This window comes from Hyla sarda, chromosome 5 (genome assembly GCF_029499605.1).
Source record: "Hyla sarda isolate aHylSar1 chromosome 5, aHylSar1.hap1, whole genome shotgun sequence".
In the NCBI taxonomy this organism is placed as follows: Eukaryota; Metazoa; Chordata; class Amphibia; order Anura; family Hylidae; genus Hyla; species Hyla sarda.
In genome coordinates, this window is record NC_079193.1 from 110,233,795 (window position 1) to 110,247,366 (window position 13,572).

The 13,572-nt window shown below is 45.4% G+C and overlaps 1 protein-coding gene and 1 long non-coding RNA gene across 4 annotated transcripts in view; one reads left to right on the plus strand and one right to left on the minus strand.

Moving 5' to 3' along the window:
• Positions 1-13,572, minus strand: part of OSBPL10 (oxysterol binding protein like 10) — an 857,577-nt gene that overhangs the window by 284,655 nt on the left and 559,350 nt on the right. The window lies entirely within an intron of this gene.
• On the plus strand, positions 1,173-7,602 carry LOC130273386 (uncharacterized). The gene is made up of 3 exons (XR_008843979.1): positions 1,173-1,365; positions 4,159-4,338; positions 7,537-7,602. It is a non-coding gene; the product is annotated as an uncharacterized LOC130273386 (long non-coding RNA).

Below are 13,572 nucleotides of genomic sequence, written 5' to 3' on the forward strand. Positions count from 1 at the left end.
TGGCTGGAGGAGGAGGACATCCCGCCGCCCCAGAGCTGCTTCAGCTGTCCTCCCCACAAGGTGAGAAGGTGGGTGAAAAGGAGGATGGGGGAGAGAAAGAGCAGTATGGAATGAGGGAGGGGGCTGTAATTGGAGTGTAGAAAATCACAGAGGGGTCTGGGTGTGGGGTTTAGTAGATAATAAAGCATCAAAGAGGCGTGTGTGTGTGTGTGTGTGTGTGTGTGTGTGTGTGGTAGATAATTTAATAATTTTTAATAATTATAGAGGAGTCAGGGAGGAGGGCAGAAAAGTGTGGTGGAGAAGGAGACAAGGGGATCCAGGGGGGACTTAGTGGCTGGAGGAGGATAACAGAGGGTCTGAGAGTGACTAAGGCAGTGGTGTACAAACTGTGGCCCTCCAGATGTTGCAAAATTACACCTCCCAGCATGCCCGGACAGCCAATGGAACAGGCATGCTGGGAATTGTAGTTTTGCAACATCTGGAGGGCCACAGTTTGGACAACATTGGACTAAGGGTTCCGATCAAGGGGAAAAGGGGATCTGGAGGAGAACTAAGGTCTGGGGGGACTAAGCGCTCATCCACACTGCGGACATTCGGCTGGCATAATTTCACTGTGGAAATCCACTAGCAGCAGAGTCCTATTGTTTAAAATGGGATTCTGTTGCTCTGTGTATACTGTGGAATTGCCACAGTGGAATTATGCTGGCGCAATGGACGTCTTCCCAAAGAATGAACATGTTTATTCTTTGGGTAGTATTCTGCCACACTGCATTGCTGTCAGCGTGGTCCTATCACTGAGGACTTAGGTGGCGCCTGCTGCAGGCAGAATTCTGACGACTGAATGTCCGCAGTGTGGGCAAGCCCTTAGAGGTCTGAAAGATGAAGACAAAGATGAGTCTGGGGGGGGGGGGGGGACTTAGGGGTCCGGGGGAGGTCACTACAAGGGTGGGATTCTGCCAAACAGATGAAACAGTGTATGGCATGATGTCTGGCAGGGTTATATTTAAGGGCATAGGGGGAGATTTATCAAAACCTGTCAAGAGGAAAAGTTGCTGAGTTGCCCATAGCAACCAATCAGATAGTTTCTTTCATTTTGCAGAGGCCTTGTTAAAAATGAAAGAAGCGATCTGATTGGTTGCTATGGGCAACTCAGCAACTTTTCCTCTGGACAGGTTTTGATGAATCTCCCCCATAGTATCTGGCAGGATTACAATGATTATTGTCTTCATACAGACAATAAGGATCTGCTGACAAAATGAGGAACCAATGATGTCCAAGCGTTAATTCTGCAGAGAAGATGGAAGAAGTTCTAGCGTCTTGACCAGATGAAGAAAAAAAGAAAAGACAGCAGAGAAGACGTCTCCTGTGAGTCAAACCATTGTATAGTCTGCCTGTTTCTCATCTAAGCTGTAGTCACTTGAAAGTCCTGCAGTGAAACTATAAGTGGTTCTCAAGCTGTGACAAAACTACAACTCCCATCATGCCTGAAGCTTTCCATGGATGATGGGAGTTGTTCCTTTGCAACAGCTGAAAAGCCACTTGAACCAAGGAGATTTCACCATACAGCCCATTTTATTTTGGTGGGAGTCCAACTGCTGGGTCCTCCACAAAAAAAGGGCTGCATAGTCTAATATGCACAGGCCTATTTAGGTCCCACTCTGGCCCTGGACAAGACGGTGATTATGCAGCAGCTGCATGCTACCTTTGGAGCTCCAACCACTGCTCCTCTGGTCCGTGTACCTACTGCTATGGCCCATAGGCTGCGGACCAGAGGAGCAGTGGTTGGAGCACAGAAGCAAGGAAGTACACAGACATATACTGTACACTGTGTATATAGTGTATATTGTAAACTGAGTGACCCTGCCGAGTGACTCCGCCACTATGATCCCTCCTTTTGTGGCTCTGCCCTCAGCCATGGCCAGTGCCCCGGATCTTTTGTAGACCTAGCGACGCCCCTGATCCACGGCAGGCCGGCGTGATGACATCACATCATGGCGCCGGCGCCCGGAGATCACGTCCCTGCAGCTCTCACTCACAGTACAAGAACGTAGCAGCGTGAGAAAGGTGAGCACTGCTCGTGCGCTGTATGGATGGACGGGCAAATTATAAGTGAGGGGGGCAAATTTAAGTGAGGGGCACATTTCAGGGGGGTATTATATGTGAGGAACACAGGACAGGGGGGATTATATGTGGGGGCACATGACAGCCCCCCCTGTCATGTGCCCATATAATGCCCCCCTGACTTATACCTGTCTTGTACCCTCACATATAATGCCCCCTGAGGGGGCAGGTCATGGGGCATTATATGTGAGGGGCACTGGACAGGGGGCAATATATGTGAGGGGCACAGGACAGGGGGTATTATAAGTCAGGGGGGCATTATATATATATATGGGCACATGACAGTGGTGGGCTGTCATGTGCCCCTACATATAATCCCCCCCGTCATGTGCCCCTCATACATAATACCCCCTGTCCTGTGACCCCCACATATAATGCCCCATGTCCTGTGTTCCTCACATACAATGCCCCCATCATGTGCCCCTCATATATATTGCCCCATGTCCTGTGCCCCTCACATATAATGCCCCCTGTTCTGCACCCTCAGGGGGCATTATATGTAAGGTGCACAGGACATGGGGCATTATATGAGGGGCACAGGACAGGGGGTATTATAAGTCAGGGGGGCTTTATACAGGCAGGGGGAGAGAAGCAAGTGGTGGCGGCGGCGGTCTCTGGCACCGCAAGAGCCGCTACAGTTCATTGATTTAAAGCGCCCGCTTTAAATCAATGATCTGTAGCGGCTTCAGGGGGGGGGGGGGGGAGAAATAGCCGATAATTTATACCGGAATATCGGTATAAATTATCAGCTATCGGCATTAACCTCAACAGATTATCGGTATCGGCCCTAAAAAATCAATATCGGTCGATCCCTAGTAAGTAACAACAAAAGTTTATCACTGTGTTAAAGTAGAATATGTCACGAAAAAACAATCTTGGAATCAAAACAATCGGTAAAAGCATCCCAGAGTTATTAATGCTTAAAGTGACAGTGGTCAGAATTGCAAAAGAGGGCTCAGTCCTTAAGGGGTTAAGCTGGGTGATGATACAACTCTTTATTGTTCAGGACAGGTGACCCGAGCCATTTGTGGCCCTTTAATCCACTTTAATAACACATCACTCGACCCCCAGACCTTTAATTATTCACCACTGAGGTTAAAAAAACACACACACACACACACAAAAAACTAAGCCATGACTTGATCAATGGAAAGGTCACTTGGTAGACTAATCAACTAATCAGTACTTAGTGAGCAGAAGAGCTGAGTTGGTTGCTGAGCGCTGCGACAGGTTAGGGGGCTCTGGTAGTCACATGGTGCAGAATTTGTAACGCTGTCAAATTAGTCTATATACAGCAGCATTCCTGACCTGTTGCTCTCTTAGGCTGGGTTCACACCACGTTTTCTTAAATACGGTTCCCGTATACGGTTTGGAGGAGGGGGCGGGGCTTAATCGCGGCGCCCGCACTCAGCCGTATTCGGGAACCGTATTTATTGCAAGTCTATGAGCCGACCGGAGTGAACCGCAGCCTCCGATCGGCTTCGTTTTCGGCCGTATGAGGTTTCCCGACCGCAGGCAAAAACGTGGTGTAAACCCAGCCTTACTCTGGCATCCTAGAGGCAGACTACAAAACATCAGTCGGGCCCCCACCCGTTCAACAGTCCACATAGCAGAAGCATAGTATGCCTATATGGGCACTAGGCCACTGGAAGAAAGCGAACAAGAGGTGAAAGTGTATTCCATGCAGCCAACAAATAAAGTAGAATAATCGTGGTAAAGATCACAGGTACATTTATTATGATGATGCATGCTGAATGTAATCCCATTCCCCCATCACATATAGTCATTATCATTATAAGCAGTTCTTTTCTTATGTCAGGGCTGAAATTACTAAGTAAAAAAACACAATATTCCCAAAATAATTCTCAGCCCTTTAGGGTAACCCCCTGTGGGGCAAACCATAAATTAGACACTGCCCTTAAAGAGTACCTGCCATGATCTTGTTCACTGCCCTTATCATGATAAAGCACTCTCTGCCTTTATTTTTTATAATTTTTCAGTTCTCTACCTTGACATTACTCTGTATTTTCTCCTCAGTTTCTGTCAGATTCTTAAATAGCACAATCAAAGATAATCATGGCATCTAAAAGTGTTAAAAAGCATGCAAGACAGCCAAGTGATTTCCTATCTACCTTCGTGCCATCTGATCTTCAGTCTCCTTCTCCAGCCTGAGATGCAAAACTAGAACAATACTTATATGGCATAGTATTGAGCAAGGTTTGTAATTTAAAGATTGCTTGTAATAATGTAATAGTTAAAAGGAAACTGACAACTAGTTCACCCACACTAAACCAAGTATACACTTTTTGGGGATAAAATGGGGAAAAAGGGACAATTTACATTTTTATTGGGGGATGGTATTTTTCCCTTTTTTTAAAAACTTTTTTAACATTTATTTTTACACTTTAATAGTCCCCATAGGGGACTATTTATAGCAATCATTTGATTGCTAATACTGTTAAGTGCTATGCATAGGGCATAGCACTGATCAGTGTTATCGGCTATCTTTTGCTTTGGTCTGCTCAATCTTAGACCAGAGCAGAAGACGCCAGGAGACGGACGGAGGCAGGTGAGGGGACCTCTGTCCGCCATTACAGATGATCGGATCTCCGCGGCAGTACTGCGGGCGATCCGATCATGCATTTTTCTGACGGCACTCCCGCAGATGCCGTGATCTTTATTGATCACAGCATCTGAGGGGTTAATAGCAGACATCTGCACGATTGCGGAACTACAGCCAGGAACTGACGTGCATGACCCGAAAATCTCTCCGATGCTCTCAGTCATGTACAGGACATAAATATATGTCCTGGTGCAATAAGTACCACCGCACCAGGACGTACGTTTATGTCTTGCGTCATTAAGGGGTTTAAGGAAACCGGTCATCTAGTTCACCCACACTAAACCCAATACACTGTGTTATAGTGCGGGTGAACATGAGACCAACATTAGTCTCTGACTAATATACATAACTGCAGTCCGGCGCCAGGTCCCTCTTAAGATCGGCTTCTATCTGCGCTGAATTGTGTGATGGAGATGGGCCTGCCAGATGGATTTGAACATTCATGGTTGTTGGTCACGTGAATGCTTGCGCCTAGCTCACATGACCAGCGACCATGAATATTCAAATTCAGCACAGATAGAAGCCGATCTTCAGAGGGACTGGGTGCTGGAACTAAGGTATAGTGCGGGTCTTCTGCTCAGCCGCACTATAACCCGGTGTATTGGGTTTAGTGTGGGTGAACAGGATGACCATTTTCCCTTAAGCATTTTGGGGCATATCTAATGCAATAGTAACAAGGGTGGCATTTAAAGGGGTTATCCAGGGAAAAAAACTTTTCTTTATATATATCAACTGGCTTTAGAAAGTTAAACAGATTTGTAAATTACTTCAGTACCTTTCATTACTTATGAGCTTCTGAAGTTAAGGTTGTTCTTTTCTGTCTAAGTGCTCTCTGATGACACATGTCTCGGGATCCGCCCAGTTTAGAAGAGGTTTGCTATGGGGATTTGTTTCTAAACTGAGCGGTTCCCAAGACACGTGTCATCAGAGAGCACTTAGACAGAAAAGAACAACCTTAACTTCAGAAGCTCATAAGTACTGAAAGGATTAATATTTTTTAATAGAAGTAATTTACAAGTCTGTTTAACTTTCTGGAGCCAGTTGATATATATATAAGTTTTTTTCCTGGATAACCCCTTTAAATTTCCAGCAACCTTCTAAAGAAGAGAGAGAGAGAGAGAGAGCAATGCTCTCTCCTCCCCTCATTGATTGAGCAGCAAATCAGAGCAGTGGGCAACACCAGTTGCTTGCCCATCTATACAATAATTCACAACTACAGAGTCCAATAATGCTTTTATTCTTTTTAATTTTCAAAAAAGGTATAAAAAAAAAAACAGCACTTCCATCCTATTTTCTAGGATTTTATTTTAACAGTGTTTACTTTGCAGTATAAATAATTTGATAGTCATGGCCAGCATTGTCTAAGGGATCTAAGGGATTAAACAAGTAGGTCTGAAGTTAGCTCCAATCTGACATTCATAGTTGACACTATTGTGGATATAGTGGAGTCAGCTAAGGAGCCTGCGCCATTACGCCATACATTTATGGTGCTGTGTGTTAAATAACACCTGTCACCACTGTAAATGTAGGTGCAGGTAGGTATTCGGGTATGTTCACACTGCAAAAGTCCGCTCAGAGATTCTGTTGCACACCCATTGGTGTGAATGGGTCATTCATTGATCTATTCACACCGCAGAATGGTGTCGGCGCTCACGTGGTGCTCCGGGCACTGCTCTCTCCTTGCATACCGTCGGTAGTATGTATATGCGGTCACCGTAGCAGCCCCCAGTCTCCGGCCGGCAGGGCAGTCTCATGAGTGAGTAGGAGACTGTCTGCATTGGTTCCCGGCTACTGAAAACTCTGGTCTCCCACGTATAGCCAGGCAGGTGCCGTTAGCAAACGCAGCTCTACACCACCAATATTTCAGTTGTTTAGGGGGGGCTACACCAACATGTTATACTCAGGGCAAGGCCAGCATATTATATACAGGGTACAATGCCAGCATGTTATATACAGGGGACAACACCAGCATGTTATATACAGGGGGCAACGCCAGCATGTTATAAACAGGGGACAACGCCAGCATGTTATATACAGGGGACAACGCCAGCATCTTATATACAGGGGACAACGCCAGCATGTTAATGTTCATGTGGTAACAAAAGCATTGTATCTCTTATGGGGTAACACCAGCATTTTATCTCTTAAGGGGTAGCACCAGCATTTTACGTTATGACGCAACTCCAAAACTTATGTTCATAAAGTAACCCCAGCTCATGTATGTTATGGGGTGTCACCAGCATTATTATTTTCTTGTGGGGTAATGCCAGCATTATTATTGTGTTGTGGGGTGACGCAAGCATCACGTTTTGGGGTAAACGGCAGCATTATTATTATGTTGTGGGGCAACGCCAGCTTTATTATTATTCTGTGGGGTAACACCAACATTATTACATTATGGGGTGATGCCAGCATTTTAAGTTGTGAGCATTCAGATGCTCAACCAGACCGGGTCTGTATTCAGGAGGCATGGTGCGGTTAATACCATGGTCTCAGGTTATTTCCAGCCCTTGATTTCTTAGTATTTGGGGGTTCACAATCGGGGTTGTAGCACTATAACTGCTAGATAGCCATACAGTCTTAATCATGACATATGCTTTAGCAGCGCATAAATCTACATTTTGTTTATGCTATTTCAGCCCATTTCAGTTACAACCCCACTTGGGCCAGGTGGCTCTGTTCAAATGATTATTAGGAGTCCTGGTTGACTTAATTGCTTCATTATTTTCATGTAAGTCATATTTGTTATTCCTGATGCATCATTGATGCTAGTCTGTATCTATGTTTTACAGTGTGCATGCGTTCTATCTAATCACCTATATACTGGGGCTTGTTCAGTATTTTCCAGCTACTAAGGCAGGTAAGTATTCATAAAGGGGAGTAGGCAAATCGTTTTTTTAAATCTCATGCACGCTATCGTTTTACAGCCCAGTTGCAGTGGTCACCCTAGCGTTGTTTGGTTCCCCTTTGGAAATTATTACTCCTGATTATCTTATACATTATCACTCTGAAGATACTAAACGGTGACCTTTTGGGGTGAGCATTTTGGTTACAGCACTTTATTTGGGATCGCTACAGCGGCTTATGTATTACCTTATGCTTTCATGTTAGTTACTATTATTACCTCGAAGTTTCCAGATGTCTTTACGGTGCTATCAGCACGTATGTGATCAAGTGAACAGCTGTATAGAGCATTAAGGGTAAGCAGTCGCAGGTTAGGGTTATCAATCAGGGTTCCACTTAGATTTAGTTGTGCACTTCCTTCAATGGTGAAATTCTATCCTTTAATCCCATAGTAGCAGCCTTCTTACCATTGCCTTATCCTTTTTCACAGCCTTCATTATGTCTCATGCATCAGACATTGAAGATTTGGCCTCATTAGAGGAAAATACCATTCACTTGTCCGACCATGGGAGCATACCATCCCTTCGAAATTGGACAATTCCCAAATTGACCTCTGAACTCACAAGGAAAGGCATACCATTCCCGGCTACTGCCAGGAAGACTGAGCTCTATAGACTACTGGTTTCTCAAACTGCTGGTACTAGGCTAGATGACATATCTAATCCGACTATACAGACCTCACTTACGCAGCTGCATTCCATGCTAAACAATTTGACTGCATCCATCTCTGACATCCAGACTAGACTGGAATCTGTAGAAGCCAGGAATATTGCTACTAATACAATAGTCACTGCGCTTCCAGCTGCTTCACACGTTCACCCCCCCCCCCCCCCTCAGGTATCACCTCCATTACTCCCAACATCACCCATGTGCACTTCATACCAGCACATATCAAAAAAGATATACTGGAAGGAAAGGACATCAATTTGGCTTCTCTGCTGATACCAACACAGGATAGCACGTAGAACAAAGTGATAGCGAGCGGGGAAGTTTCGGTTGTGTTGCGCAGTCGAGATGTCAGATTGAATAGAAAACTTTCTGTTACTGAATTCATGCTTGCATTCAGTCTCTACAGAGACATAATCTGCTCAGTATGGCCAGATAGGAGAGAGGAACTAAATATCTATCTGTATAAAATAGTTGATTTAGCGCATAAATACGGCCTTTTATGATTATCACCGTTCATTTATAGCAAAAGCGGCAGCAGCCTTGTTCACAGACACAGAGATCTACTGTAGGCACTTTGCTGGCCTAAAAGCACCAACTTGTTCCCTCTTTCAGTCGATATCCCATACGGCAGAGTGGTATAAATGTGTCAACACTCCCTCTGAGGGTAGTCCATCCAGACAACTCCCACCTTCCACATCTGTTTCCAGCAGGGTTTCAGGTTCGTTAGACAAGCTGGGCAGACCAATCCAATATTTAGGTAAATCACAAATATGCAATAATTTTAACTACTCTGCACATCACTATAATCAGTGTCAGGTATTCCATGTCTGTGTGAATTGTTTCAGCGCGAAACCAAAAATAGCGTGTTCCCAAAAATTGGCCACATGTCTAAGCATGATCGACACTGATTATTTAGCCTTATGCCTTCAGCCTCACCCAGATACCCAATTTGCACAGTTTGTTGTCAGTAGCTTCATACAGGGCTTTCATGCAAGCCTGGTCTCTGTACTCAAATGCTAGATTAGACGTTTGAGTGCAGTAACTTGATGTCTGCTAAGAATGATCCCAGCACAGTAGATTCCTCAGTTCAAGCTGAACTGGACAAGGGGTTTCTGATAGGTCCATTTAAAGTACCTCTGTTTGAATGTTGGAGAATTAGAGCCATTGGGGTCATGTCTGGGAAATTCAATAATAAAAAAACATTTAATTTATGATCACTCGGCACCTTATTCATCCCAAGTTCCCAGTCTCAACTCCTTGATTCCAGCAGATGAAGTGTCTTTAAAGTGTGCCTCCACTGACCAGGCCACAGTTATCATTATCCAGTCAGGGGCTGGGTCAAATCTGTCTAAAGCTTTCAGACGCCTTTAAACTCCTTCCCATAATGCCTGAACTATGGCAGTGGCATGGGTTAAAATGGAGAGAGCATTACTATTTTGCCACAAAGCTCACATTCGGATACAGGAGCAGCCCCTGGCTCTTTGACAGATCTGCCCAAGCCCTTTACTGGATTTTGGAAGAACAGTTTGCTTGCCAGCATGTCATACACTACTTAGATAACTTCCTGGTATTTGAGGGTCCTGACAAACCTCCTTCCGATCTGTCCACGTTGCTGACAGTGTTTTCTCAGATGGGGGTCCCGGTGTCAGCTAACAAAGTAGAAGGGCCAGCTACCAGTCTTACTTTCCTAGGTATAGTCCTGGATTTGCACCGCATGATAGCCAAATTGATGGAAGTGAAGCTTCGTAGAATTAAGGAAGTCATTTCCAATTTCTCCAGATCCCACATCGTCACCAAGTAAGAGCTACAATCCTTTTGGGTATGTTCAACTTCACCATGCGAATTATCCCTCAAGATCGTTCTTTTATTTCCCGTTTGTCAGAGCTTCTCCCAACAGCCCTGCAGCAGGACGGCCAAATTCACTTAGATCACAATGCCATGGCAGACTTAGTCATGTGGCAAGAGTTTCTTAATACCTGGAACGGCATATCTTCCTTCATTCCAGCAGCAGATAGCCAGTCCCCTATAGTATTTTGTGATGCCTCATCTAGTGTTGGCTCTGCGGCAATATTTGGTTCTCACTGGCTAGCAGACAAGTGGCAGGAAGCTGTCAAACAGATTCCTGCATTTGACAGAACTTCCGCATTATTTAAAATGTATCCACTGGTGGCTGCGGCCCAAGTCTGGGGCAATCAGTGGTCTAATATCATGATCACCTTCCACTCTGACAATCAAGCGACCGTAGACATACTTACCAAAGGCAGATCCAAGTCTAGACATGTCTGTTGCTAGGAAATTGGTACAACATTCCTTATACCATAACTTTTGTTACATTTGCTCACATATTAGATGCTCAGTTAATATTGATGCAGATGCTCTTTCACAGCAACATTTTTCACTGTTTTTCCAGGTCATATCGGAAGCCGATCAGTTAGGGTCCGCAGTTCCCCCGTACACCTTATTAATCATGGATTAATTCACCATCTTAACACCACTCATAAGCTTGTCTCCGCATCACTATCGACCAACACCTCTAGAATTTACGACACTGCCTGGAACACGTTCTTAAGATTTCAGCATACTCACCCACCAGGTGATATTGAATATGTACTTGCTTTCATTGGCTTTTGCCACACTGAACTCAGATTGTCATACAATGCTATTAAGTCCTACTTTGCTGGTATCCAGCATTTCTTGGTGTTGGAACATCCTAGCAGAATTTCTATCTGTTCAGTTCATGTAATAAAAGCAGCTTTACGAGGGGTGTTAAAACAGAACCAAAGCAAGGCTACGGTTAGACAATCTATCTCTGGGCAGGTTTTCAAGGACTTATCTGACATGCTTACCAGGAGTCCGTTTGGTTATTTTGTAGTTTTATTTTGAAAGCAGCCATTTATCTTGGCTTTAACGGATATCTTCGGATTGGGAAATTCACCTGTGCTCACAGTAAGGCCAGTTACATTAAGCACAGCCAACTCTCTTGGTGTTCTGATCATTTTGTTCTTTCTCTCCCGGTTACCAAAAAATCCCGAACGGGTGTCCCCCCACGTTGATTAGGTATTTCCCTACTACCCATGCTTGGTGTCCTGTACGGGTTCTACGTGATCTATCTTCAGCTCTACAAAGCAAAGAGCCTAACTATCTTTGTTACCTTTTCCCACAGCAGCATTATCCACATCTCAGTTTATCAAGCATGTTCGCATTTTGATATCTAATTTAGGTTTGAACCCAGCCACCATCTCTGGGCATTCTTTCCGAATGGATGCCTCAACTGAGGCTTCTAAACACAAAGTTCCAGCCCACGTGATTAGAAAACTAGGGCTGTGGAGATCTTCTTGTTTTAATCAATACATACCTAATCATCAAAAAGAAATGTTCAAAGCTTTTGAAAATTTGGTTTTGTGAATGTTTAAAAAAAAATTCTGTCAAATGTTTACAGTTGTCTGTGATTTTTGACCCCTTAAAGATTAATTCCATTTGCAGCGGTTATGGCACATCACAAGCCGCTTAGTTATTTAGGTTTTGATGTTATTAGTTAGGTTTCACACTCAGGTTATCAGGCCCTGACCACAAGTATATTTGGAATATGCAATGGTTAAAAAAGGTTGTCTGTACAGGCTCTTGGCTTGCCAATGTGTGAGCCGGAAGCATGTCACAGAGCCTTCCTGCATGGAGCCCTGCTTGTCCTCAGTGCACAGAGCTCTGCTTGTCCTCAGTGCACAGAGCCCTGCTAGTCCTCAGTGCACAGAGCCCTGCTATTCCTCAGTGCACAGGGCCCTGCTAGTCCTCACTGCAGAGCCCTGATTGTCCTCACTGCACAGAGCCCTGATTGTCCTCACTGCACAGAGCCCTGCTTGTCCTCACTGCACAGAGCCCTGCTTGTCCTCACTGCGCAGAGCCCTGCTTGTCCTCACTGCGCAGAGCCCTGCTTGTCCTCACTGCGCAGAGCCCTGCTTGTCCTCACTGCGCAGAGCCCTGCTTGCCCTCAGTGCGCAGAGCTCTCCTTGCCCTCACTGCGCAGAGCCCTGCTTGCCCTCACTGCGCAGAGCCCTGCTTGTCCTCACTGCGCAGAGCCCTGCTTGTCCTCACTGCACAGAGCCCTGCTTGTCCTCACTGCGCAGAGCCCTGCTTGTCCTCACTGCGCAGAGCCCTGCTTGTCCTCACTGCACAGAGCCCTGCTTGTCCTCACTGCACATAGCCCTGCTTGTCCTCACTGTACATAGCCCTGCTTGTCCTCAATGCACAGAGCCCTGCTTGTCCTCGCTGCACAGAGTCCTGCTTGTCCTCGCTGCACAGAGCCCTGCTTGTCCTCGCTGCACAGAGCCCTGCTTGTCCTCACTGCGCAGAGCCCTGCTTGTCCTCATTGCACAGAGCCCTGCTTGTCCACACTGCACAGAGCCCTGCTTGTCCACACTGCACAGAGCCCTGCTTGTCCACACTGCACAGAGCCCTGCTTGTCCACACTGCACAGAGCCCTGCTTGTCCTCACTGCACAGAGCCCTGCTTGTCCTCACTGCACATAGCCCTGCTTGTCCTCACTGCACATAGCCCTGCTTGTCCTCACTGCACAGAGCCCTGCTTGTCCTCAATGCACAGAGCCCTGCTTGTCCTCGCTGCACAGAGTCCTGCTTGTCCTCGCTGCACAGAGCCCTGCTTGTCCTCGCTGCACAGAGCCCTGCTTGTCCTCACTGCACAGAGCCCTGCTTGTCCTCATTGCACAGAGCCCTGCTTGTCCACACTGCACAGAGCCCTGCTTGTCCACACTGCACAGAGCCCTGCTTGTCCACACTGCACAGAGCCCTGCTTGTCCACCCATACTTCCTGTATTTGGTCTCCTCACAGAGACACACATGCAACAGCTACAGGGACAAACATATACACATTTTAACCAAAGTATATTACAAATATACATATAATGTTATGTTCAACATTATATAAAAAGTTTTTGCTAATGACAGGTACACTTTAAGCGGGAACAGACAGCCAGAAAAGTATAATTTATCAGGACAACTATGCATGTGATTTGGGGCTGTATCAGATAAAAACAGTTCAAATCCCTTTAAGGATAATTATGATATTTGTATATAATATTGTATATGATATACAAGTGTTCATCTCACAGAGGATATCAAGCCCATATCAGAAGCACATTTATGTGCAAGGCACATCAGCAAATGCCAAAGAGTAAAACGTTCTCATTTGCACTGAATTAAGTCACTTCAAAATGATTAGTGCTATATAAAATGGAAAGGCTC